This window comes from Emydura macquarii, unplaced genomic scaffold, assembly GCF_026122565.2.
Source record: "Emydura macquarii macquarii isolate MOO-44397 ecotype Brisbane River unplaced genomic scaffold, CSIRO-AGI_Emac_v2 contig_1551, whole genome shotgun sequence".
Taxonomy (NCBI): domain Eukaryota; kingdom Metazoa; phylum Chordata; order Testudines; family Chelidae; genus Emydura; species Emydura macquarii.
Window position 1 is genome coordinate 4989030 of NW_027131688.1, and position 25326 is coordinate 5014355.

The following is a 25326-nucleotide window of genomic DNA, read 5'->3' on the forward strand; positions in this document are numbered from 1 at the left end:
TGTGACATAGTTGTATCTAAAAGATCAATCCTTTGGAATACTGAGTCAGATTTCTCTGTTTATTATTACAGTATGTGCCTTGTATTCTGATATATTTGTTAAGGGAAGCTTCTGTGGTTGAGTTATTTTTACTGGTATGTAAAGAATGAATCCTTGTTGCTGAAAGGAAAGGCAATCTCTGACAGGCCATATTGTCAGTAATGATCCTTTCCATGTAGAACAGAAAAAGACATCAATAAAACCAATAAAGATGTCTTTAAAGTTTAATGGATGAATCCGAAGGTATGAGTCAGCAGGACAAAAGGTTAAATATAATGAAACAAATTTTCATGTGAAATGAAATGAAAATAAAAGAGAATCGTGACTTATTGCAAGTGACTGAGAAAATATTTTGAATCTTTGACCTTTGCTCTATCTCTGACCATTGTCAAAATACCGTGTGACCAGATTGCTAAACACGATTTGGAACAAAGTCATTGGGTGATATTACATCCTGAGATACATCGAAGCATCCCCGGCTGTTTGATGTCCAACTGCGATTTCTTGAGTTTTAAATCCTGCCCAACCCTATGAGCAAGATATCCTTCCCAGCCTTCTCTGCAAGTATCTGCTTTGAATGCCACAGGTGAAAATAGAAGTACGAAATGGGATACACGCCAGCCAGTTTGATTGCCATCACATTGGGTAAAATTTTCAAAAGTGACAAGGAGAAGCAAACTGAGCATCTGTTTGGGATATGTGATTTCCCAAAGCAAAACACACACCTCCTGTATCCATCCTTCAGGGGGACTGGTCCATTGGTGGACAGACAGGGCTGGATGCCAGCAGGTTTCACATCTGCCATGATCAGGAGCCCTGTACAGGTACTGTTCAATCCAGACAGATCAGTTTACGGTGGTCAAAGTGAATCTGAAGATTTTGGAAAGTTTTGATACGTTTAGCCTGAGCTAAGAACTGGGTCTTACCAGGTTCCGTCTCACTGCCATGGGTGGTGAGGGGGAACTGAGGGAGGGCTGAGGTCACACTGCCTTTATGACCTCACATGGGAGCAGGATGAGGCCCTGACAGACACTGCTAGTCAAAAAATCTCCCGGCCACTGTGCATGCACACCTAGAGTGGGATCTACACCGACATATATTAACGAAGACTGCCTAGAAAGACCTTACTATCAAACCTACTGGTCTTTGGTATTAACTAAAAGAGTTTTGGTGCTTAGCATTGTAGTAATAGAGTGCCTAAAGCATGGACTTGTACCAGGCCTGAGGCCTGAACCAAAGTCAGCAAAAGTCGGGCCCTGCTATGAAGCAAACGCCTGCTTCCAAGTTCATCTGGTACAAGAACTTGGCAACAATATGGCTGGTGTTGCTAAAACACAGACACTCCTAAGAAGTGCTAGGCACTGAATACTTGCATAAACACATTCCAGGAGGGTGATACCAGAACACACCAATGGTACAAACACACTCCCCGAAGATGATACAGGGACACACTGACCCCTCCTAAAGATAAGGTCAGGGTGACAGAGTGATGGATGAAGATGTTTCGATCGAACCAACAGGTACAAGGTACAGCGTGGTGACTAACCATGTCAGAGGGGCGATACGTAACTTGTTTGTATCAGTGTATAAAAGAGGGGTGAAGAGAGGGTATCTGTCTGGCTTAGGGGGGTATGGAAGGTCCCGCCGCTAACTGAGCTGGTCTATTGTAACAGGCAGACATGTCTTAGTACCCCCCGTAGAGTCCGCCAGTTGCTATTACTATGCTTCATTGACAATGACCTGGCCGAACACATTCGACACTGAACTAAGTCTGTGGTCTTCTTCGGCAGTTCGACTGAGGCCTGCTGTGACAGCTACCTGGCCAGAGCCAGTGCAGCACACTGAGGGAACACCCACACAGCCACCAACCGACAATAACTCCCCTTCCACCGGAATATCATTGCAATTTTAAACTCAAGATTGGATGTTTTTCTAAAAGATCTGCTCTAGTGCAAACAGGATTTCATCTGGGGATTATGTATTCAGTAGTGCTGTAGCCGTGTTCTTCCCAGGACATAAGAGACTCAAGTTGGGTGAGGTAATACCTTTTATGGAACCAACTTCAGTGGGTGAGAAGATAAGCTTTCGAACCACACAGAGCTCTTATTCTGGTCTGGATTTATGGCTTATTATAGTGATCTATAACCCACTAGGCTCCTCAGCCCCAGCTTTTTTATTCCCTCTATGGCCTTGTCCACAATATAACATTTTGTCGACGTATGCTATGTCGACTTCCAGCCACCGCTGATGTCCATTAAGGAGAGCGGTGTGGAATGTGTCCTCAGCAGGATCACTTCCATTGACCTAAGGGACAGTGTGGGGGGAGCTGAGAGACCCATCTCTCATCTCCCTACCAGGATACCCTCCCCGCTCCAGGTCCCAGCTGGAAGCATGGCAGCAGCCACCACATCCCACCCAGTCCCGGCTCGCAGAGGGCGGCAGCCGCCCACTGCCATGTCCCGCCCGGTCCCAGCTCGCAGCCGGGACCCAGGTGGCAGATGCCCCGGGCTTGCAGAAGCCAGGGCTTCTCGCCCAGATCCCAGCTCTGGCTTTTTTCCTCAATTTCGCTGCTCTAGCGGAGTGGTGAAATTGACAAGTATGACAGCCTCTTGCTCTGCCGACAAAAGCCCCACACCTTTTGTCAAGGTAGTTTTATTTTGTCAAGAAAACAGGGCAGTTCCGTTGGCGGGGGGTGTGACTGTGGTGTGTATCCTAGCACTATTTCGTCAACAAAAGCTGACTTTTGTCGACAAAACTCTCTAGTGTAGACCAGGCCTATAACTGGAGTGATGTTCACAGGCCACCTCACCTTGAATTATCCCTTGAAATATGTGCTAACTACTTATGCTAAACGACCTGTTCCACCTTGTATTTAGCTGTGACACTGTGCATACATTTCCCAGACCTGAAGAAGAGCTCTGTGTAAGCTTGAAAGTTTGTCTCTCTAACCAACAAAAGTTGATCCGAGAAAAGATATTCCCTCATCCACTTTGACTCTTTAACTCAGGGATGTCTTATTGTCTGTTTTATGCATGAGGTTAAACTAGATGACCCACAGTGACCTTTCTGCCCTCATAATTTATGGATATTCGGTTTTTTCCCCACTGAAACCTGAAGAAATGCCTTTTATTCTGGTTCACTGGAATACGCCACAATTCACTTCCAAATCTGTTTTTATGAAGGATTCTCTCCTTTTTTAACTCTAACCATATCTTTTCAACTCCCCATTCTGGAATATTTTGCTCTTCGATAAGCATTTAATGATCTTAAGCTTAACACTAAAAAATGGGCTCAACCATCCTTTTGAGATGAAATCTATTCCTGTAATTTATTAATGTTCTTGAATTTGACCATTATGAAATCTGTGGGCAAGAATCTGCTCTTTTACATAACTGTAAATCCAGAATACCTCCATGAATTTCAATCACTGACTACTTCGAAGGTAAGCAGGAGCAAGATCTAAGGTTTCTACATCTAATGAGGTTCGATCCCTCGATAGTGTGGAGGCAGAACCTCCTTATCTGGATTGCAAACTGAATTCTGAAGAAGAGTTTTCCCAGTGGTTATGTTGCATGAACACACACACATGCAGATCTTATCTCTTATGAAATCCATTCATTCTCTGATCTCAGAGGATAATAATACAACAGTCATTATTTTAGATAACAATAATCATTTCCAGAGACACCAGAGAGAGACACCAATAAAAACATCCTTCATCTTGGTTTTTTTTGGGTTTTTTTTTAAGGAGCTGTTGGGATATTGGTAATTTTGTTATCGCAATCATCACACTAGACACAATTTCCACGTCTACCACCATGCAGGGGAAGAAAACCTTTGTCAACCCACCTCATCCTTGATGCAACCATAGATGAAACAAGGTCCAGGACCAGAAAACCTTTCTGCCTCTTGTACTTCCTTTCTTTGCCCTGATAGTAATGAATAGCACAAGTGGGACAGTGGGAGAAAAGCTCAGCTCTGATGCAGCTAGAAAGAAACATCAAATATAGCAGAGACAAGACGAAAACTCAGAGGAGAAAGAAAAGAAGATAAAAGAGCCGAAAAGAAACAGAGGGGAGACCCAGAGGAAGGGGAAAAGGTGACTTTTGACATCAAGCTTCATAAACTGATCTCATGTACATAATTTGTACCAGGAGAGAGAGAGACAGGTTCTGCTCCCGGTTGGGGAGGTTTGTTATTTTTATCTTAAAGATGAAAAAAAAATCATCATCATCATGAATTACCCATGACACTGAGTGGGAAGGAATTGTGCTTTTATTGCATTTCATGCTGCATCTCAGTCACCTGCATGTGCCATTCATCAAAGCTCAAGGAAAATAGTTTTACGCTCCTCTGGGCTTCATCTCTCTGAACCCAAGTGCAGCTCTGAGGGGTGATCTAAAGTACTGGAGAGGGGAGAGGAAGCACAGGCATGCCCAAAATAGTTTGGCATCTCTAGCTGTCCCTGCAGTGAAGTGTGGGCAAGGGGACCTGGGAGGCCTTCTCCATCTCTGCCATCTGTGATCTGGGTCAGTGAGGCTGGGTCAGCAGAAAAAGTACAATATAGAAATTTCAAAAATTGAGATAATAGAAGCAAAGGATCACCTCACAGGTGAAAACTATGACCACCATCACTAAGGTAGAAAATGATGTGGATTTCTAGGTAGTGGAACTTGCAGCTAGCTGTGCATAGTGGTTGTACATGTATTCTGACCTGTTCTGAGGTTATGTCAGCCCAATTCAAAAGTCCAAAGACATTAAAAAAAGCCAGGAGATGATTAGGGAATGATGGGAAAGAGTACATGTAAATTAATTCTAATCATTACTGCTCCTTATTCTGCATTTATCCTTCATCTATGCTGCAACTACCTTCAGCCTCCATTACTTACATCCTCTTAAAGGCATCTGTTTTCTTCTTGTAGTCATATTTGTCTAGCATTATCTTACTGCACAGTTGGAAGACCACAACTACACTCCTACTGTTTTAACACCGAAAACAAGGCCCTGGTCTCAGTAACAAAATCAAGCTGCATGTAATATATCTATCTGCCTTCCTCAAGTATATGCTAGATAGAGAATTTTTAAAGATAAATTTTAAATTGAACCAAGGTGTTTGCTCTCTAGAGACTCTTTCGTCCTTGACTATCAGAACAAAGATATGATATATCTCCAGCTCATTCTTTTATACTATATTAGTTTTGTCTATGCCCAAAAGACACGGCAATGGAACAATATGTTATAAAACTTCTAAATCTGTATCCCAATGTTTTCATTAGCTGGCAATACCATAGCAGGAAATTGACCAAAAGACTCCAGCTCAATGAAAGAGATGCTTATAACAGGCAGACCAGTACAGTTGCATAGTTCACCATTATCAGAATGCTACTCTATAGCTGCAGACACAAGAGCCATGAACAAGAGAAGAAGGAAGAAGATAAGCTCTGGTAGAGATAATAAGAACAACGGGAAGTGAAATAGGAGCAGAAACCTAGACTTTAGGTTTTGATGAACCTTCCCATTTACTAAATTAGGGCTCATGACTATGTGACTTCAGACGGGACAATTCTGCACCCCGGAATTTGCAAGTAGATTTTCTTTTTTCAGTCAGGACCAGTTTAGTCTAGTAAAATTCTACACTTTGCTTGCTCAGTGGTGTGGCATTCATTCTCATCAAAGCAAGCGCAGGGAAACACCTGCCAAGATCTGAACCTGAAGATGAAACAAAAAGTAAATTTTCATGGCAGCCACTAGAAACCTTCCCTCCCCCACAAATCCACATTTCTAAAAGAGAGAAAAACTAAGACCGAAAAAAAAAAAATCTTGAATGGGCAATTATTATAAACCGGTGGCACTTAAGCAAGTTGCTTTAATCAGGCCTACTCACACTTTTAAAGAATTGGCAGACATTAATCAAAGTATAACAAATGTGCAGCTCCTTAAAGAGCTTTTATGGGCAGACTGGGCAAGTGGTTAATACACACACTGTCTGGCTCTTAGTTGTTGTCTAAGGAAAAACTGTACACCCCTTTGTGTACCAATAGTGAGGTTAAAACCAGATGTGTTTTGTGTAAAGTTTCTCATTGCCAATTTAGGGCTTGTCTACATAGAGCTGTGGTGCACACTACAGCGGGTGCGAACTGTAGAAGGTGCTAATGTGTTGCCCTCCAGCTGCCCTGTGTAGATCCTGCTGGTGCAAGCTAAAAGATACCCAATGCCAATTAACATCAGGAGTACATCAACACACAGCAGGTAACTTTCAGTTCACACCAGCCGTCTAAGTCTGGCAATTAGAACATGTCGAGGGGGTTATGTCGTTTGTGGATTTTTCACACCCCTAAACAACGTAGTTATACTCATGTAGGTCTGTAGTGTAGCCCAGACCTTAGATTTCCAAGTCCCTGACTATCTGCACGTGAGAAACCTAGCCATTCAAGTAACTTATTAGCAGACATTGTTTTTGCAGGCTACTTCTAATTTTAATTAATCTCTATATTCCTCTGAACTAAAATCCACTTTTTATGGAGTCACTGAATACTTAGCATGCCCTACAGAACGTGTCTGTGTTAACCTGGATTTTTTTCTTCCGGGGCAAAAGACCATTGGAAGCTTAAGCATAGAATGGGTTCACCTATGGGCAATGCTATAATGTTGACTAAATAGCAGAATAGTTGCATTCTTTTCTTTTGCATGCCTCAGTATTGATGCATAACTTTGCACTTTGTAAAATATATCTATAAATATCTCCTTCTGCAGTATCGGGTGAGCCACCCAACTGAAACGCGGGCAGGGCCTGACACTTAGAATCTGAAGTCCTACTCCATCTAGTTCCTAGGTTAAGCATAAAATGAGTGCTGAAAGAGATTTTCTTGAATTCTCTGACAACATTAATGAGGCCCACTGGATTCCCAACAAAAACTCTGGATTTCCAACTAACAGTTTAGTTTTGTTTAAGACCCTAGAGAGACCATTGATCCTTGAGCAGTTTAATGTACCTAAAGAAATTCAGCAAGGAAATCAAATACAATCCTTCTCTCTCCCCACTCACCCTGTATGCATATTATAGACGGGGCTAAATGCTCCCTTCATATAGATGCATGCAACTTCCATATAGCTCAGTGGGGAGTATTTTAGATTAGAATTGAGTCCGCTGGCTGCACTAAGCTGCTGGTTGAGCAATCCTCTCCCTCCCTGTATTCAATATTGCAATTGAAGGAGCCACGGCTGGGATTTCCAAGGGCCATGAATATATACAAACATTCATGCTGCCAAATCCATCCAGAAGTAAAGGGAACGAAATGGAGCAATGCAAGCACAGAGATTCTTCTCCATTGTCTTACGGTTCGTCCACACAGCAATTAAACATCCGTGGTTGGCCCAGATCAGCTGACTCAGGCTGGCAGGGCTCAGGCTCCAAGGCAGTAAAATTGCTGTGTAGACATTCCCTGTGAAGGGGAAGGGATCAAGAACCTGGGCTCCAGCCCCCGAGCTCGAACATCCACACCACAGTTTTTAGCCAGGCAGCCTGAGCCCCGTGATCCCAAGTCAGCTGACCCATGCCAGCGCATCTGTGCCATGGGTCTTTTAGTCCACTAGAGACGTACCCTTTTTTCTCCAGCATTAGCATTACTAAATATGGATAGGCCCAAGTAGTCAGCTATTCATCTGGAAATGATGTATGAAAACAACACCAAAGGTAGTATTGCTATCACATTAACATATCACATCGAAGAACCAATGAGATAAAGTTGCTTGGTTTCGTTAGTTAGCATTTGGTTCCTGATGACTGCATGAGGATGACCAACTTATGTATTGGCCTGTACAAGTGGGATGTGGCACTGTTAGTACAAGGGGCTTCAGACGATTTCATTGTGTCTTCCACAGCAATTGTCCTCTTGAATGCGAGTCACTTTTCTGGGTTGGCTAGCTGAAGAATGACTGCACCTTGGGCGGATCGGTTCCTTCAACAATGCTAATGTAATCAATGCAAACGTTAGTCTAGGAACTCCAAACCAGCCATTAACAAGCCAAAAGAAAATATAAAGATTCTGTTATTAAATGCGAGTCCAATGGGTCTGTATGAATGGAACCTTCTCCATTGACACTTTGCTGGGTGATAAGACGCCTGATAAAATGATCATTACTAATGTCAAAAGGATTTATTTTATATTGTTTTGTAAAGATACAGGGCCAGATTTTTCAAGGTGCTCTACTCTCATTTAGGCACTGAAATAAGTTCCCATTTTCAAATGAAGTCAGATCTATATAAAGATCAATGGATGCTCAGAACTTCTGAAAACTCAGGACATTTTATTGAGGTGCTTAAACAAAAAGCGTTGGGTGCTGAGCATTCTGAACATGAATTGAATTTTAATAGGCACGACTATCAATTAATAACAACACATACCGTCGGCGTTCCCTTGGATTCGAGGATGACCTTTTTCACAGGTTTTACTTTATATGTGCCCTTTGGTGACTGAGGAGTCCATTCCTTGAGCTGCAAGGCAGACAGACGCTGGCAGGTGCAGTTGGAAGGCAGGGTTGGGCCACAATTGCTGCATGACAGTTGTCTGTCCTACCTTCTCTGGCATTTTTCTGCAACCAAGGCAAGGCGATTTTCCTCAAAAGTGGTCGTTCCTTCTCTGACGAGTCTTTGCCAGTTAGCTCTGTCTTGGGCTACTGTCTCCCGGTGTGTGGCATTGAAGCTTACATCTCTTGATGTTGGTCATGAGAGTGTCTTTGAAATGTTTCCTTTGGCCTCCTTGTTTCCTTTCTCTTTGGTGAATTTGGCATACAGCAATTGTTTCAGTAGATATGCATCAGGAATGCGCACACAGTGCCCACTCCATCTCAGCTAGTGCTGGATAATCAGGGCCTCAACACTGAAGATGTTGGCCTCTGTGAAGACACTTTATGCTGAGGATAAAGACAAGGTGCTTGTGCTGGCGTTCCAGATGTTTCAGTATTTTCTGTAGGTCACCCAAGTCTCACAGCTGTAGAGGAGAATTGGGATTACCACCCTTTTGTATACTAAGAGTCTAGTGTGTGTTCTGATGTCATGGTTGTCGAACACCAGGTGAGAGAGTCTGCCAAAAGCAAGGATGGCACAGCAGATTCTGTGCTGAATCTCAATGTCTATGTTTACCTCTGTGAGGGACGGTTGCAAAGGTATGCAAAGTGTTCTACCTTTTCCAATTCTTCTCTGTCAATGCAGATCTTCCTTGCTGGGTCTGATGACTGACTGGGAGCAGAGCGATGGAGAACTTTTGTTTTGCTGGTACTCAGAGTTATCCCTAAGCTTTTGTAAGCTTCAGAGAAGCAATTGAGGGCAGTTTGTAGAGCCTCTTTTGAGTGTGCAACTACAGCACAATCATCTGCATACTGGAGCATGGTTATTGTTGCCGATGTTACCTTAGTTCTGGCATGGAGGCAAGAGAGGTTAAAGAGGCTGCTGTCAGTCCGATACTGGATGCTAACACCCCGTGGCAGACAATCTTGGATTTGCATTGTCATAGCTGCTAAGAAAATGGAGATGAGAGAGGGTGCCAGTATACAATCTTGCTTTACGCCAGTTCAGATGGCAAAGGGCTCAGAGGTAGAGCCACTGTACTGAATGGAGGCTGTCATCTGATCATGGAGGGCTCTTACAATGGTGGTAAATTTGCTTGGGCAACCAAACTTTGACATGATTTTCCACAGAGCCTCACGGTTGAAAGAGTTGAAGGCTTTGGTCAGATCAATAAAGGCCATATACAGTTCCTGGTGTTGCTCTTGACCATTTTTCCTGGATCTACCTAGCTGCAAAATCATGTTGGTGGTGCTTCATGATGGTCTGAAGCCACACTGGGACTCTGGGAGTAATTCCTCTGCAAGAGGGAGCAGATGATTCAAGAAGATTCTAGCAAGAATTTTTCCAGCAATCGAGATGAGGGCAATGCCTCAATAGTTGCCATCGTCAGCCCTATCCCCTTTTTTTTAAAATAGTGATGATGTTAGCATTGCATAAATCAGCGGGGATTTCTTCGGTGCACCAGATTTTGAAGAGCAGCAAATGGAGCTTGTTCCTCCCCTCACTTTCAGTACTTCAGTTGATATGCATCGGGACCTGGTGCTTTATTACTCTTCATTTGCTTAATTGCTTTGAGCATCTCCTCAGATGTTGGTGGATTGGCAAGCCTTGCCCAGACTGGGTGCTGAGGGATGGAGTTGAAGTTGTTGTCAGTCACAGTCGATTCTTGATTTTGAGTAGTGTTCTTTCCAGCGCTCTTTGATGGATTCATTGTCTTTCAGAAGGGTACTACCACCGTCAGATCTCAGCGATGTGAGGCCTCATGAGCTTGGTCTGTACAGAGCCTCTCTCTCACAGAAAAAGCTCCACATATCATGTCCATCAGTGAAAGCCCGGGTTTCCTTTGCTTTGTCCTCCCACCATTTGTTTTTGATTTCTCAGACCCTCCTTTGAACCTCAGCTTCGAGCTGATGGAAATACAATAATACATAGACACAGCATATGAATGAATCTATATAAAAATAAATTCCTTTGATACTTTTAATGGTCCTTTCGTTACTATTTTTTTCAGGTCTGTGGCTCCTTTGTGCCCAGCAAAGTGCAAGCGGAACAAGTTCTGTTACACAGACAGAGAGCTCGATAGATGTTGCCAGCAAGTAAATGAAATTAAATAAAAACCCCGTTAAACTCATGTTCAGGATTTAACTACAACTGACAGAAGCAAAGCAGCTCAGATTCAGTACTGCTATTTTGTCCTGAAATCCCCTGTTCTGCCTGAGTTTTGCAGCATACTGCATATCTAACATCCGAGGTCATCTGCTGCAATACCTGGAGGCAAAGGCAGTCTTAGCTCTGGATTTCTTTGCTTTTGTCTGTTTCAGTTAGGCCCACAGCATTGTTTTCATGTGGATTTGATAGTGCCTGGCTCCAGTTTCTGCTCCTCATCATCACAAACTTTTTATTTTTATTTCTGTTTTTTGATACATAAAGTAAAAGAACATTGCTGGAGCTTCCAGAGCTCGGGGCGGGCGGGGAGGAGTGAGAGAGAGACTATGCACGTGTGCGCACACGAGAGCGGATGTGTGTGTGTGAATGTGCGAGAGTATAAATGTTTATGTGTATGAGAAGTGTGTATGTGAGTGTGCACGTGTGTGTGTGCACGTGTGTGTGAGTGTGAGTATGCATGTGTGTGTGCGAGTGTGTGCATGTGCGTGAGTGTGCACATATACGTGTGCACGAGTGTGCGAGAATATACATGTGTGCATGTGCGTGAGTGTGCACATGTGCGTGAGTGTGCATGTATGCATGTGCACGTGTGAGTGTGCGAGAGTATACATGTGTGTGCATGTGCGAGAGTGTGTATGTGTGCGTGAGTGTGCACGTGTGCATGCACACGTGTGTGGGTGTGAGCGAGTATGTGTGTGCATGTGCGTGAGTGTGCACGTATGCGTGCACACATGTGAGTGTGAGAGAGACAGAAAGAGCATGCATGAGTATCGAGAGAGTGAGATACGTGAAAATAAACTTGGCCTCCCCTAACCGATAAGTGTGGGGGGCTGTACAATCTCCCTTCAAAACACGAACAGCCCAAGTGGTCTCACAGTTCCTGGAGCTTGGTTAGAAGCATCACTCCAAATCCTTTTGATTTTCTGGTTTTGTGGCAATAGAGTTTCACAAATCCAAGCAACAGGTCTGGGGTCGCTCAGTAATTTACTCGTGCATGTCCCATTAGTGCCTTCCCCAGCACAGCTCACATTCTGCTTCTCACAATGTCTTTCCCCACATTATATATTAGCTTCTTGTTCATCCAATTTAGTCATTTGACCTCCCTTTCTCCGTTTCCTTCTTTTTCTCTTCCTATCCTAAGGAAACTCTAATCTCTCCCATGAGAAGAAAAAAAAAAAGGAGGATGACAAAGGACAGAGAAAGGGATTCTTCTCTAGGCAAGCCTTGGAAAAGAGGAGAGAAAAGAGCAAGCCGTATAAAAACGCTTTCCTTCTTTTCTAGCACTCAGCAGCACTTTTTGTCAGCATGATAGCACTGACCCAATTGTAGTTGTCATTATTCCTCTCCCAGGCAATATACCTGGGAGGTCGTGGGGGGAAGCATTTTTTTTTTTTACTATCACAAAAGCAAGTGCAGCCTTTGCAATTCAGACATCAGCATTTTTGTACTTGCAAAGACTAACAAGCGGTATATCCCTCATTGTGCTGAGCGTGCTGGTCCCCATCCAGCAACACACGTAAGCACATGTTTAATTTACACACTGATTTCAATGAGATACACCCATCGGAAAGTTAAACATGTGCTTAAAGGCTTTGATCAAGACCCTCATCATCACCTGATGGCGCCTAGGCACTGGAGCAAAAATGGGTTTTGAAGCATTTGAAGGCGGAAACGGTTCAGTTTAGGGATGGTGCCCCAGGTGTATGAAAACAGGAAGATGATTGTAAGGACCCCAGCGTCAGGGTGTGGGTCAAAGCCAGGGTTTGGGCTGAAAGGGACTTGAGAACATGGTCTGAATTCAGTCTACATGGTCAAGGCCAGACACAGGGGTTCATAGCAGTGTCACGCCACAGGATCAGGCAGGAGTCAAGGTCAATAAGCCGCACCTGCTCGGAGCCAGACAAGCCAGCCAAAATGAAGTGAGTGGAAAAGAGAGGCAGGGTGAGGTGTCAGGAGCAGGGCTGGGGCCAGGAACCAGGAGCAAGGCAAGGAATCAGGAGTGTGCAGCTGGGTCTGTTTGCAGCAGCCAGCCAGTTGCACAGGCAGACTCAGGCTGTTTCCCTAAAGCCTTAATGAGGCTGTCTTCCCTGGTAGGCTCCCCTGGTCCAAACCTCCAGGAGCAGGACGTCCAGTGGTGCTTGAACCCGCAGAGCTCATAGGTTGCTGTTCCCTCCTTGGCCAGAGATGCGGGGTGGGGGCAGTATGGACTCGGCTCACCTGTGGATCCTCAGAAAAGCAGGCACACAAGCTCTGGTGGTGCCATTGTGGTACGGATGGGGGCCACTGGATCACAGCAGGTCAGAAGTGGGGACAGAGTCATAAGGGACCTTGAAGGTGAGGGCAAAACATCTGAGCCTGATTCCCTGGCGAATAAGGAATCAGCAGGGAGGGGAGGCGGGGATAAATCAAAGTGAGCAGCAAGGAAAATGGTATTTCTTTCCACCAAAGAGAAAAAACAACCCACAATGGGCATCTTTCTCTTCTCAGCTAACCCACCGTGCACGTGGAGAAGAAGCAGGCGGGATCAGTCTGGAGTGAGGGAGGAGGCTGGATACAATCTGTATGTTTAAAAAACAAGAGGTGATTGAATTCAGATGCTCAAAGGGCATTCACGTGCCAACCACCTCCTCCTCCTCCTCCTCCTCTGTCATTGTCATGCAGTTCAGCTCCAAGGAGAGACCATTAATACTAGGAACAGTATGAAGCAGAATAAGCTGCTCCGCTGAGATTGCCACAGAAATTGCTGCTCTGCAGCAGAGTTCTGCATGCAGCTGTTCTCAATGGTTAAATATTCGACTTCCTTGGTAAAAACGCAGAGTTGCCTCAAAGAGCCACGGGCAGGCTCATATTTTACCTGGTAGCATCTGCTTTTGATCTCAGTGGTTGGCTTTGAGTAAACAGGTGCATGGTGGGATTTCGTACACAACACAGAGACAATTTTGTAAACGTGGCAGCGAACAGTGGGCATGACATTGGTGCAGAATAAACAAATTCAGGGATATGGCTCAGACAGATTCATCGATCCCAAGGCCAGAAGGCATCAGTCTGACCTCCTGTATAACACTGACCAGAGAACTTCCCCCAAAATAATTATTAGCCCAGATCTTTTAGAAAAACATCCAATCGTGAGTTAAAAATTACCAGTGCTGGAGAATCCACCATGACCCTTGGTAAGTTGTTCCAAGGGTTAATAACCCTCACTATTAAACCTTTACACCTTATTTCCAGTCTCAATTTGTCTAACTTCAACTTCCAGGCATTGGATCAAGTTATAGTCTCTACTAGGCTAAAATGCCCATTTTTAAATATTTGTTCCCCACGTAGGTGCTTACAGACTGTGACCAAGTCACCCCTTCACCTTCTCTATGTTAAGCTAAATAGACTAAGCTCTTTGATCCTGTCATTATCAGGCATATTTCTAGTCCTTTAATCATCCCCAAGGCTCTTCTCTGAACGCTCTCCAATTTATGAACATCATCCTTGAATTTTGGACATGGTATTCCAGCAGTGGTCACACCAATGCCAAATACAGAGATAAAATAACCTCTCCTCTCCTATTTGAGATTCCCCTGTTTATTCATTCAAGGATCGCATTAGCCCTTTTGGTCACAGCATCACACTGGGAGCTCATGTTCAACTGACTATTCACCACAATGCCCTTTTCAGAGTCCCTTTTTCAGAGTCACTGCTGCCAGGATAGAGTCCTCCATCGTATAAGGATGAGCCACATTCTTCATTTCTAGAGCTATTCATTTACATTTAGTTGTTTAAAACACATATTTTTTGCTTGCACCCAGTTACCAAGCGATCCAGATGTTTCTGAATCAGTGATCTCTCTTCATTATTCGCCATTCCCCCAGTTTTTGAGTCATCTGCAAACTTTATCGGTAACGATTTTGTTTTCTTCCAGATCACTAATAAAAATGCTAAATAGTGTTGGGCCAAGAATGAATCCCTCTGGGACCCTGCTAGAATCACATTCGCTTGATGATAATTCCCCTTCACAATTACATTTTGAGACCTATCAGTTAGCCAGCTTGTAATCTAGTTAAAGTGTGCAATGTTAATTTTATACCATGCTAGATTTTTAATCAAAATATCATGTGGTACCAAGTCAAATGCCTTACAGAAACTTATTACAACAACTATTACCTTTATCAACCACATTTGTAATCTCTTTTTTTTTAAAAAAAGAGATGAAGTTAGTTTGATGGGCTCTGTTTTCCAGAGACCCATATTGATCAACATTAATTTTATTACCTTCCTTTAATTCTTTATTAATGGAATCCCTTATCAGTCTCTTCTTTATTTTGCTGGGGATTGATGTCAGACTGACATGCCTACAATTACCCAGGTCATCCTGTTTATGCTTTTTAAACGTTGGCACATTCGCTTTCTTCCAGTCTTCTGGAATTTTCCCAGCACTCCGAGATTTATTGAAAAATCAACATTAACAGTCCAGACAGCTCCTTGGCCAGTTCTTTTCAAACGTAAAAGCAATGTGGCTGCTCAGCCACTAAGGGAGTACACAGTGTAACAATGGGATTCTTTCCATTTGGCTCAGAACCTTAATGTGCACAAACCTTCAGGATAGTCATAAACAGTGCATATCACCTGCAGATCTGTACAGAGACATCTACAATTAGAAGAGGTAAAAGGATCTAGAAGCATCAATTAAGCTGACTTCTGTATTAACTGACATGATCTCTACCTTTCCAGTGCCGATGATATGAATCACTTAAGAAGAGTTGCCTCCCGCTGTGGACCTAGTAAATCTATCTTTGTCCATATGAAGGTCTACATTTCACAATACTTCACTGCAAATGCTAATCTATATCTACAGTTCAATGGTCTCCTTAAAAGATGACAGCATAATGCTGAAATTATTGATGTCCGTCTCTTGTACAGTAGATTCCCTATAGGGCTGCATAATGCACCATTTCCTCTACATGCTAAGGCACTAGCCATCTTTGAATTAGTCAAAGAAATCTAGAAATAAAATACATCTTGTCTGACTCCTTTAATATGCTCTGATTTTTATTCTAGCTGTGCGTGTATGCAACTCTCTAAGCGAAGAAATGAAACTGCATTATATGATTTTATACCAATGCCAATGAAAAGATACTAATAGTAAATTACATCTAGGATAACTATAGAACTGTTCTTTCAAGGGTAAATCTGAGAACATAATCAAGAATAAATGGAATCACAGAGCATAATAGACAAGAGGCATTTATCGAAAAAAACAGTTACAGCTAGAATCAAACAAGCTTCCACACGACTCAAGTTACCGCTTTGTCTTCTTTGTTTACCAGTGAGCAAACCCTGTTTGGAACTCTATACAACTCCCAGAGACATTTAGTGTCTACATAATATTACAAGTAAACGTATCATTATCTCTGTTTTACAGCTGGGGTAACCAAGGTACAAAGGAATTGTCTTCCTATTGAGCCAGTGGCAGAGTCAGGCATAGACTCCAGGTCTCTAGTTCTCTGCCGTGTGTTTAGTCTATTAAGACTAGCCTAACCAGTTAAAACTATGGGAATGGTGGGTGGGAAGAATGACATTGTTAGAGCTGTGTAAATATTCACAACATGAAACCAAAATCCAGCCCAGGATCACCACAGCGTTCCAGAAAATGGATGGCGTGTTGGAGGAAGAGGAGCTGCACTGCTGTGATTCTTCTCTCTCCTCTGACCTCACGGCCATGAGCCGTTGGGACCTATTTACCTTGCCAGTGAAGAGTTTTGAAGGTGCAAAGGAGGTCATCTATTCATCTAGAACTTCTCCCTCCACTCCATCTTCAAGAAGGGGACATCTGTCTCCCTCCCATCTTGTTTGGATGGGCAGGTGCCCACCCTCGTGTAACTGAAACTACAGAGGGACCTTCTGGTGGACACCAGAAAACTCAAAAGATAACATGTGGTCTGACAGCCTGCTGGGTGAAGGTGCATCTGTGCAAGCAAGACCTTGCAAGTCACACCTTGGGCAGGCGTGCTAGAGAAGGGAGCTCATCCCCTCCCTCACATTCCCATGCAGGTAGCAGCCATGTCTCAAATACATGATATTTGGTGGAAGTCATCACTTGGAAATATACTGAACTGGCTGCAAACGTAAAGGGAGGGAGCAATGCAAGGGGCGAGATGATGCTACTGACAGTCCCAGCTGGTGCAGAAAGGGGGGGACCCATGGTTTTTCCCTCTCCTGCCTGCTGGATGGTACTGGTGTTTGCATAGGTATGACACCTAGTGGCTAGCCAACAGGATACAGGAGTTACCACTACCATTAATTACAGGTGTTTCCCCCTCGCCTTAAGAGGCTTGCCGGTTTAGATTTGAAGGACATGACTTCTGCTCCGAGATCCCTGCAAGTGCTTTATGTAGTAGTAATACATGCAGCACATGGATTCAATAGGCTTGAATCCCCACTATTTAATCCAGATTTACCGAGTGTATAGATAGTATATCCCCTGTAGACCCTACTGAGCTCAAAAGGAGCCAGGTGGTTTCTCGTCAACTGAGGCCAGTCCCAATTAGGTACCTAAATATGGATTTAGGCATTTAACTTAGCCAGCTAGGTCAGAATATTTTGGCCTCTCTTTACCCTGTGTTACTTTCCATCCAAAGTAAACCACAAAACTGCACAGAAAGCTTCCTTCCTCTCATTCTGTCAAACTGACGACATATTTTTTATTCCCCTTTCGTCAAAGAAAGAATTCTAATGCCATCTATAATAAGGGAAAATAATCAAGATCAGAACTCAGAGCAGCCTGGATTCAGAAGTGAGATGCTCACAGATCTGTCAACAAAATTAAGATAACAACAAATAATCTTCGAACATCAACAAATATTTTCCTACCACGAGTCTGCTGTCTACTTGTCAGACTGAGGAACCATCAAAGCAGGGTGCCAGTGCATTTGGAGCAGGATTTACTGCACATGCCGAAGATGGATTTTATATATATGTATGAAAAAACCCCAGCATGCCTGCTGAAAACATGCCTGCAGCTGAGTTTTACAGATAACAGAATCTGACTTCAACGAAGGAGTCTAGCAGTCATTAAAATGAAGAGAAGCCAAGTAAAAAACATCCAGCAGATGTGTAGGGAAATTATGGCACAGAAACGCATCCTTCAGAGGAAGATGACAGATTATGCTGTTGGAGGTAAAAATGCAGATATTTAAGTGTCGAAATTTTTTTAAAAAATGGATCTAGAGAAGGAACACAAACTCCCTCTCTTTCCTAGCAAAGAGTCAAACATAAACAGAGGAACTCAGGGAAAAAACTTATTTCACTGGTTTCAGGAAGCATTGGGTAGCACTTCTTTACACTGGTAATCTCGTCCATTCCACATACATAGCATACGTTTTATCACTCCTCTTAAGTCATTTTTCAGCATTCCAATTACGCTACATTTTTTTTCAGAACACACCTGCACACAGGGTATTTTCCAGTACACGCACTGTTATAAAGTCCAGTTTTCCAAAAGACTTGCAGAACAATTATCATGAGTATCTTTTTCCATGATGCTGTTATGTGCTAGGTGTGTCTCATGCAATGTGCTCTTGGATCTCCTGTCTTTCCATTGAGGTTAAGGATGCGCAGTCCCCGGCAGGAATTGTCCAATACCTTATACAGAAAGCCGGTTGGAGAATGGCATGTATTTCCTGTGAGCAATTTAGCAATAAATGAAACATTCTCATTTCTGAGGAATTAGAAAATTAAGGCATGACTTGATCACAGTTTATAAATACCTACATGGGGAATAAATGTGTTTAATAATATGTTCTTCAATCTAGCAGAGAAAGGTATAACACAATCCAATGGCTGGAAGTTGAAGCTGGACAAATTCAGACTGGAAATAAGATGGAGATTTTTAATGGTCAGAGTAATTAACTGTTGAAACAATTTACCAAGGGTCATGGTGGATTCTCCATCACTGACAAATTTTAAATCAAGATTGGATGATTTTCTAAAATATCTGCTCTAGGAATTATTTTGGTGAAATTCTATGACCTGTGTAATACAGGGAGTCCGACTAGACTATCACAGTGGCCCTTTCTGGCCATGGAATAAATGAATATATGGAATGGAATGGAAATTTCCAAATTTTTGGAAGAAAATTTAATTTTTTTTCAGGTTTTAGATTTTCAATAAACAAAGAAAAAATGGTTTTCAATACTTCATGAAAAAGAACAGAAAAAACTCAAAAGAAAAAGTTTTTCTTTAAAAAAGACCAGTTTTGGTGGAGGGTTTGACTAACTCTACTTCCAGCGTCAGTCCCATGGCATCTATCCAGTGGTGCAGGTGTGCATAGTGATAATGGAATAAGAGCAGGAAGCAGCACAAACACTGTTTGTTCAGTGATAGCACACGCTAATAATTGGCATGGGAGTAGAATCTTTCCCAGACTCACACTTCAAATAGTGTAGACATGAATCCAGGGCTCAAATCGCACATTGTCGTGCAAAGCCTCTTCACTGCAGTGAAAGTCATCTTCTGCAAGCATTCCTCACTCTTGGATCACAGTTTGCTTTGCCATCAAATGTTCCCCTGTAGCCTGCAACCCAGGATACAAGTACTTAGAGCCTACTCTGATGGACGCCCTAGAAAACCCTTAGACAGATGCAGGAGAGATTGTCTTAAATTTGGCACTTCTGTCTGGCTGACACCAATTGACAGAGTTTGCCCTTTCCTCATCTCCACTCTCCTTCAGGCATTCCATGCAATCTCCTCTGCGAGGAAAGGTTCTGGGATGAAATCTGGGAGTTTTAATATTGACGTCAGTGGAGCCAGGATTTCACCTTAGGTGTCAACAAACTGTTCTGATGAGTCTCTCGTTAGGGATTTTACCAAGGCAAGTCCATATCTCCAACTTGCACATCCCACAATCCTTTTCAAAAAATGAATTCTTCATTCATTTCATTCTCCATTCAAGGCATCTGCATCAGAGGTAGGTTACATATGAAACTGTCCAATCTTAATGACATTCAGGGAGACAGTGCTGGACAGTTCTTGGCTGGGAAACAAGAGATGTGGGTTCTGTTCCCAGCTTTGCCACTAATCCACTACGTGACGTTTCAGCCAGTCATTTTCCCTCTCTGGGCCTCAGTTTCCCCATCTGTAAGAGTGGGAGAGTGATACTGACTTTCCTTTGTAAAATGCTTTGAAATCTACCAATTAAAAGCACTATACAAGAGCTAAGCATTGTTATCAAATTCATCACCGCATCAGCTGAAAGTCATTCCCCAAAGGCCTCACCTGGGTCATTTGAAGAAGTCAAAAAGCTCCACAGCTGCGTGTGATCTCCATTCCTTAGGCCATAAATACTGACTCGCCTCTAAACTTCAGACCCTGACAACACTCCCACTGCCACTTCAATCGGAAGAATTGGGTTCTCTTCCAAAGGCTTGACATGGTCACAGCATTTTGCAAATCGCTCTCTACTTAGCCTGCAGCCAGGACCCTCAGTTCAAAAGCTCAGGCTCAACTTAAACAAAGAAGCCCCAGAAAGAGATATCTACAAGGCAGCTAACTGTATAATAAATACGCTCCCTGGAAAATCCCACTATCTAGAGCTCTTCCCCCTTTGCCCAGGCCAGGCCAAGCCAGAGCTAACTGCAGTTAACTAGAGGTGGGACAGCATGTATGAGACTCATAAACTCATAGACTCTAAGGTCAGAACGGTCCAATACGATCATCCAGTCTGACCTCCTGCACAGCGCAGGCCACAGAACCTCACCCACCCACTCCTGCGATAGACCCCTGACCTATGACTGAGTTATTAAAGTCCTCAAATCATGGTTTAAAGATCTAAAGGTACAGAGAATCCACCAGCAAGTGAGTCATGCCCCGTGCTACAGAGGAAGGTGAAAAATCTCCAGAGCCTTTGCCAATCTGCCCTGAGGGAAAATTCCTTCCCAACCCTAAATATGGTGATCAGCTAAACCCTGAGCATGTGGGTAAGACTCACCAGCCAGACATCCAAGAAAGAATTCTCTGTTATAACTCAGAAGCCCCCATCTAACATCCCTTCACAGGCCACCGGCATATCTACCACCAGTAGTCAAAGATCAGTCAATTCCCAAACTAGGCTCTCCCATGACACTATCACCTCCATAAACTTATCAAGCTCAGTCTTGAAGCCAGCTAGGTTTCTTTCCCCCACTGTTCCCCTTGGAAGCCTGTACCAGAACTTCACTCCCCTGATGGTTAGAAACCTTCGTCTAATCTCAAGTCTAAACTTCCTGACGGCCAGTTTATATTCATTAGTTCTTGTGTCCACATTGGCACTGAACTTAAATAACTTCTCTCTCTCCCTGGTATTTGTCCCTCTGATGTATTTATAGCGAGCAATCACATCTCCCCTCAGCCTTCTTTTAGTTAAGCTAAACAAGTCAAGCTCTTTGAGTCTTCTCTCATAAGGCAGGTTTTCCATTCCGCAGATCATCCTAGTAGCCCTTTTCTGCACCTGTCCCTGTTTGAATTCATCTTTCTTAAACACGGGGGACCAGAACTGCACACAGTATTCCAGATGAGGTCTCACCAGCGCCTTGTATAACAACACTAACACCTCTTTAGCTCTACTGGAAATACCTCACCCAATGCATCCAAGGACTGCATTAGGTTTTTTCACAGCCACATCACATTGGCGACTCATAGTCATCCTGTGATCAACCAATATGCCCAGGTCCTTCTCTTCCTCTGTCACTTCCAACTGATGCGTCTCCTGCATATAGCAAAAATTCTTGTTATTGGTCCCTAAATGTGACCTTGCACTTTCCCACTATTAAATTTCATCCTATTTCTATTATTCCACTTTTCAAGGTCATCCAGATCTTCCTCTGTGATATCCCGATCCTTCTCTGTATTGGCAAAACCTCCCAACTTTGTGTCATTTATGAGCACATTCCCACTTTCTGTGCCAAGGTCAGTAATAAAAAAGTTAAATAAGATTGGTCCCAAGACCGATCCGTGAGGAACTCCACTAGTAACCTCCCTCCAGATTGACAGTTCACCTTTCAGTATGACCCATTGTAGTCTCCCCTTTAACTAGTTCCTTATCCACCTTTCATATTCATCCCCATCTTTTTCCAATGTAACTAATAATTCCCCATATGGAACCATATCAAATGCCTTATTGAAATCTAGGTAAATTAGATCCACTGCATTCCCTTTGTCTAAGAAATCTGTTATTTTCTCAAAAAAGGAGATCAAGTTGGTCTGGCACGATCTACCTTTTATAAAGCCATGTTGTATTTTATCCCAATTACCATTAATCTCGATGTCCTTAACTACTTTCTCTTTCAAATTTTTCTTCAAGACCTTGCACACTACTGAGGTCAAACTAACAGGCCTGTAGTTATCCAGGTCACTTTTTTCCCCCTTTCTTAACAATAGGAACTATGTTAGCAATTCTCCAGTCACACGGTACAGCCCCTGAGTTTAAAGATTAATTAAAAATCTTTGCTAATGGGCTTGCAATTTCACGTGCTAGTTCCTTTAATATTCTTGATGGAGCTTATCCGGCCCTCCCGATTTAGTCCCATTAAGCCGTTCGAGTATGGCTTCTACCTCAGATGTGGTAATTTCTACCTTCATTCCAATTAGTCCTCTTACCACTATCCCCAGCTCATCATTAACCTCATTAAAAACGGAGGCAAATATTTGTTTAGATATTTGGCCATGTCTAGATTATCCTTAACCAGCTGACATTTTATTAACAGCTGCATTAAAACAAATGGGAGCACGTCCAAGCAAACAATCGAGACTTGGGAAGAGAGTTTTACATTAAGAATTTGGTTAAGTTGAGGGCAGGGGTGTTTGCAAATATAAACCAGCCTGCACAGCAGGGAATATTGGTGACTTTATTTAAAACAAGATTCAGAACTTCTCAATTCTGAGCCAGTGGGAATAACAATTGCCCAGTGTGGCAAGGTGGGCCTGTTTTGCCCCGTGGGTCTGTGCTCCTTACGGCTATGCCGGTGGTGCGGCTGGGTGGGAGCAGGGGGGGGGGGGGCCCGGTCCCGCCCTCTACCCCAGGCCCCGACCCAGGGACCCTGCGAGGAGTAGCCTCAAACAGCTTAGTCCAAGGGGCTACTACCTTCCCTGCGTCGCTCTTCTGTAGCCCCCCCGGCTTGTGGCTCAGCTTGTGGCTCTCCTCCGGTCTCCACACCTTACAGCAGCTCTGCTCAACTCCCTCTCAGTTGCCCCCATCTGCCTGACTGGGAGGCTTTTAACTGCTGGGGCAAGTTCCTTGATTGGCCCCAGCTGGCCTGATTGGCCTAATTGGCCTAATTGCCCTGGAGTGGCCGCAGCTGGATCACCCAGGGAGCAAAGAATTTGCTAAGCCTGGGGCTGATATATATGCCTTCCAGCACCCTCCTATAGCCGTCAGGGCTGGCCCCGTAACACCAGATACAGAAGGATTAATATTAGTGCTTAGAACTGGCAGAGGAGTTTGAGCAGAAGAATATGAGCACCTGTGTAGTCCATTGAAATTGTAAAACTGTTGGGTGAAATCCTGACTCCACTGGAGTCAATGGCAAAAAAATGGGGCCTAGATTTCACCAGCTGTGATTCAGAGTACGGGTATAACTAAAAGGCAAAGAGACCAAGCTCATGGAGAATTATTTTGCTCCACAAATACTGGTTGAGCTCTCTCTCGCAGGTCTCTTTTCTGCCTTTCCCCCCCATCATCTCTCCCAATATATTTGTTACAGCCAGAAATCATCCTGTCCAGCTAGAGAAAAAGGCAGCAATGTGCTACCACTGAACAAGGCGCTCCGACTGAAAAATGTCCCCGTTTTCCCTGCGATACACCCCAGGTAGCAAGGAGGTGTTTAACTGCAGGGAGGAGAGACAAGGGAATATTTTCCATTGGTGCACAATGCTCATGGATGGGCGCCACATCAGCTGGCCAACGAGTGTGCTCTGCACACGGCACTGCAAAGGAACTTGTTCTCGAAGAACACCCGGTGTGCACAGCGAGGATAACACAGTGGCCAGCCAGGGGGATGGAGCCAGCAGGATCAACCTTTTGGAATTTTTGGGAAATACCTCTGATTTCCTGATCCATTACAAAGGCAAAACATTTCAGCAGTATATTTACAGGCTCCGGGTAGAAATAATGTCTCACGGGGGCCATTCAGCAGCATGCAGAGAGGGAGTGAATTCTCTCAGAGATGGGGAAATCACCCCAACGCCCCTTCAGGTTCATGCTGGAATAGTAACAAAAGCCCCAAACTCCCACTCTCCATCACAGCTGGAGCGCCGTGGGAGGGAGACTGGTCTAGTGGGTAGAGTGCTGGCCTGTGATTCAGGAGGCCAGGGGGTTAATTCCTAACTCAGTAGCTGACTTTGTGGGAGACCTTGGGTCAGTTCATCCCCTGCAAAATGGGAATCCTACCAATGGAGATATTGAGAGGATAAAATCCATCAATACTAATGAGGTGGCTGGCTACTATAGTGATGAGGGCCAGATAGATGTACTGAACTGATACGTTTGGGACATCTGGATTTCCTCTTTAAGAATTTGATTTATTTATTGTGTCCTTCTTTATGTACAGAAGGAAACAAAGCACGTGGTTAACATTTACAAGTTAACACCAATCTTAGGAATGAGCTTAGGCAGCAGTTGGCTAATCCAGACCAGCATTTCCACATGCTTTGTTTTCCTTGTCAGCAGCAAGAAGATAAAGCAGCATTCGCTACCACATCAGCGGAACACGACCAGGATCTAATGAAGTGGAGGTTCACCATTGGTTCCAGATGCTAGTGGCACTCTGTGGTGGTTAAAAATATCCTTTGGGTTATGAAACGAGTTTGGAATGGCATCAAGGTGTATTATTACTCACTTTGTAACTATCACGGGACAAGGGCTGAGATCAGCAACATGCCAGGATTTTGCTTTCCAGAACAGACTACCCTAAAAAAAATGGCAGCAAATTTTGGTTGTGTTTTCTTCTAATTTTGTGTTATAATTGCTTAGCGTGATAGGAGAAAAAACCAGAATAAAACCAGAAACCAACAACAAAAATGGGGTATTGAATTGCTGTGCTGCTAATCTAGGCAAATCAAGCCATGCATTACATTATATTATTATTACATCAAAGCATAACACGAATTTCCAAAAACACTGACCAACAAATCTATAGATAAGTCCTTTATATAGTTTCTCAGTATTGCTACTACTCAGTGAATGCAACAAATACCAGCATGCTTTTCAAACTGTAATCAGTGTGTCTGTCTGGTGCCGACCTGTAAACAAAACTGGGATGGGGAACAAAAATTAAACCACACGGGAGGGACAGCATTTGAATACAAATCATCATAGAGATCTTCATTAATGTATTTCAAGAAAGGTCTCACTCCTCTTGTATTTATTTGTTTCAAGTCTCTTATCCACAAAGATTCTGAAACACCAGGGGTGAAATCGATGGGAATGAAGGGGGGTTGGGGGGGACTTGCCACTGATTTCAAAGAGGCTAGTGTTTCACTATACTGTTCAATAGATCCTGATGCTGAAATGAAACCATCTCTGGCGTCAAACACAC

The 25326-nt window shown here is 43.5% G+C and overlaps 1 protein-coding gene and 1 long non-coding RNA gene across 3 annotated transcripts in view; both read right to left on the minus strand.

Annotated features, from left to right (window-relative positions):
- MDGA2 (MAM domain containing glycosylphosphatidylinositol anchor 2) overlaps nt 1–25326 on the minus strand; it is a 628431-nt gene that overhangs the window by 527049 nt on the left and 76056 nt on the right. The gene's annotated exons all lie outside the window — the stretch shown is intronic.
- Nucleotides 19677–22971, minus strand: LOC137157693 (uncharacterized). The gene is made up of 2 exons (XR_010921192.1): nt 22875–22971; nt 19677–19892 (listed from the first exon to the last, which is right to left on the minus strand). It is a non-coding gene; the product is annotated as an uncharacterized lncRNA (long non-coding RNA).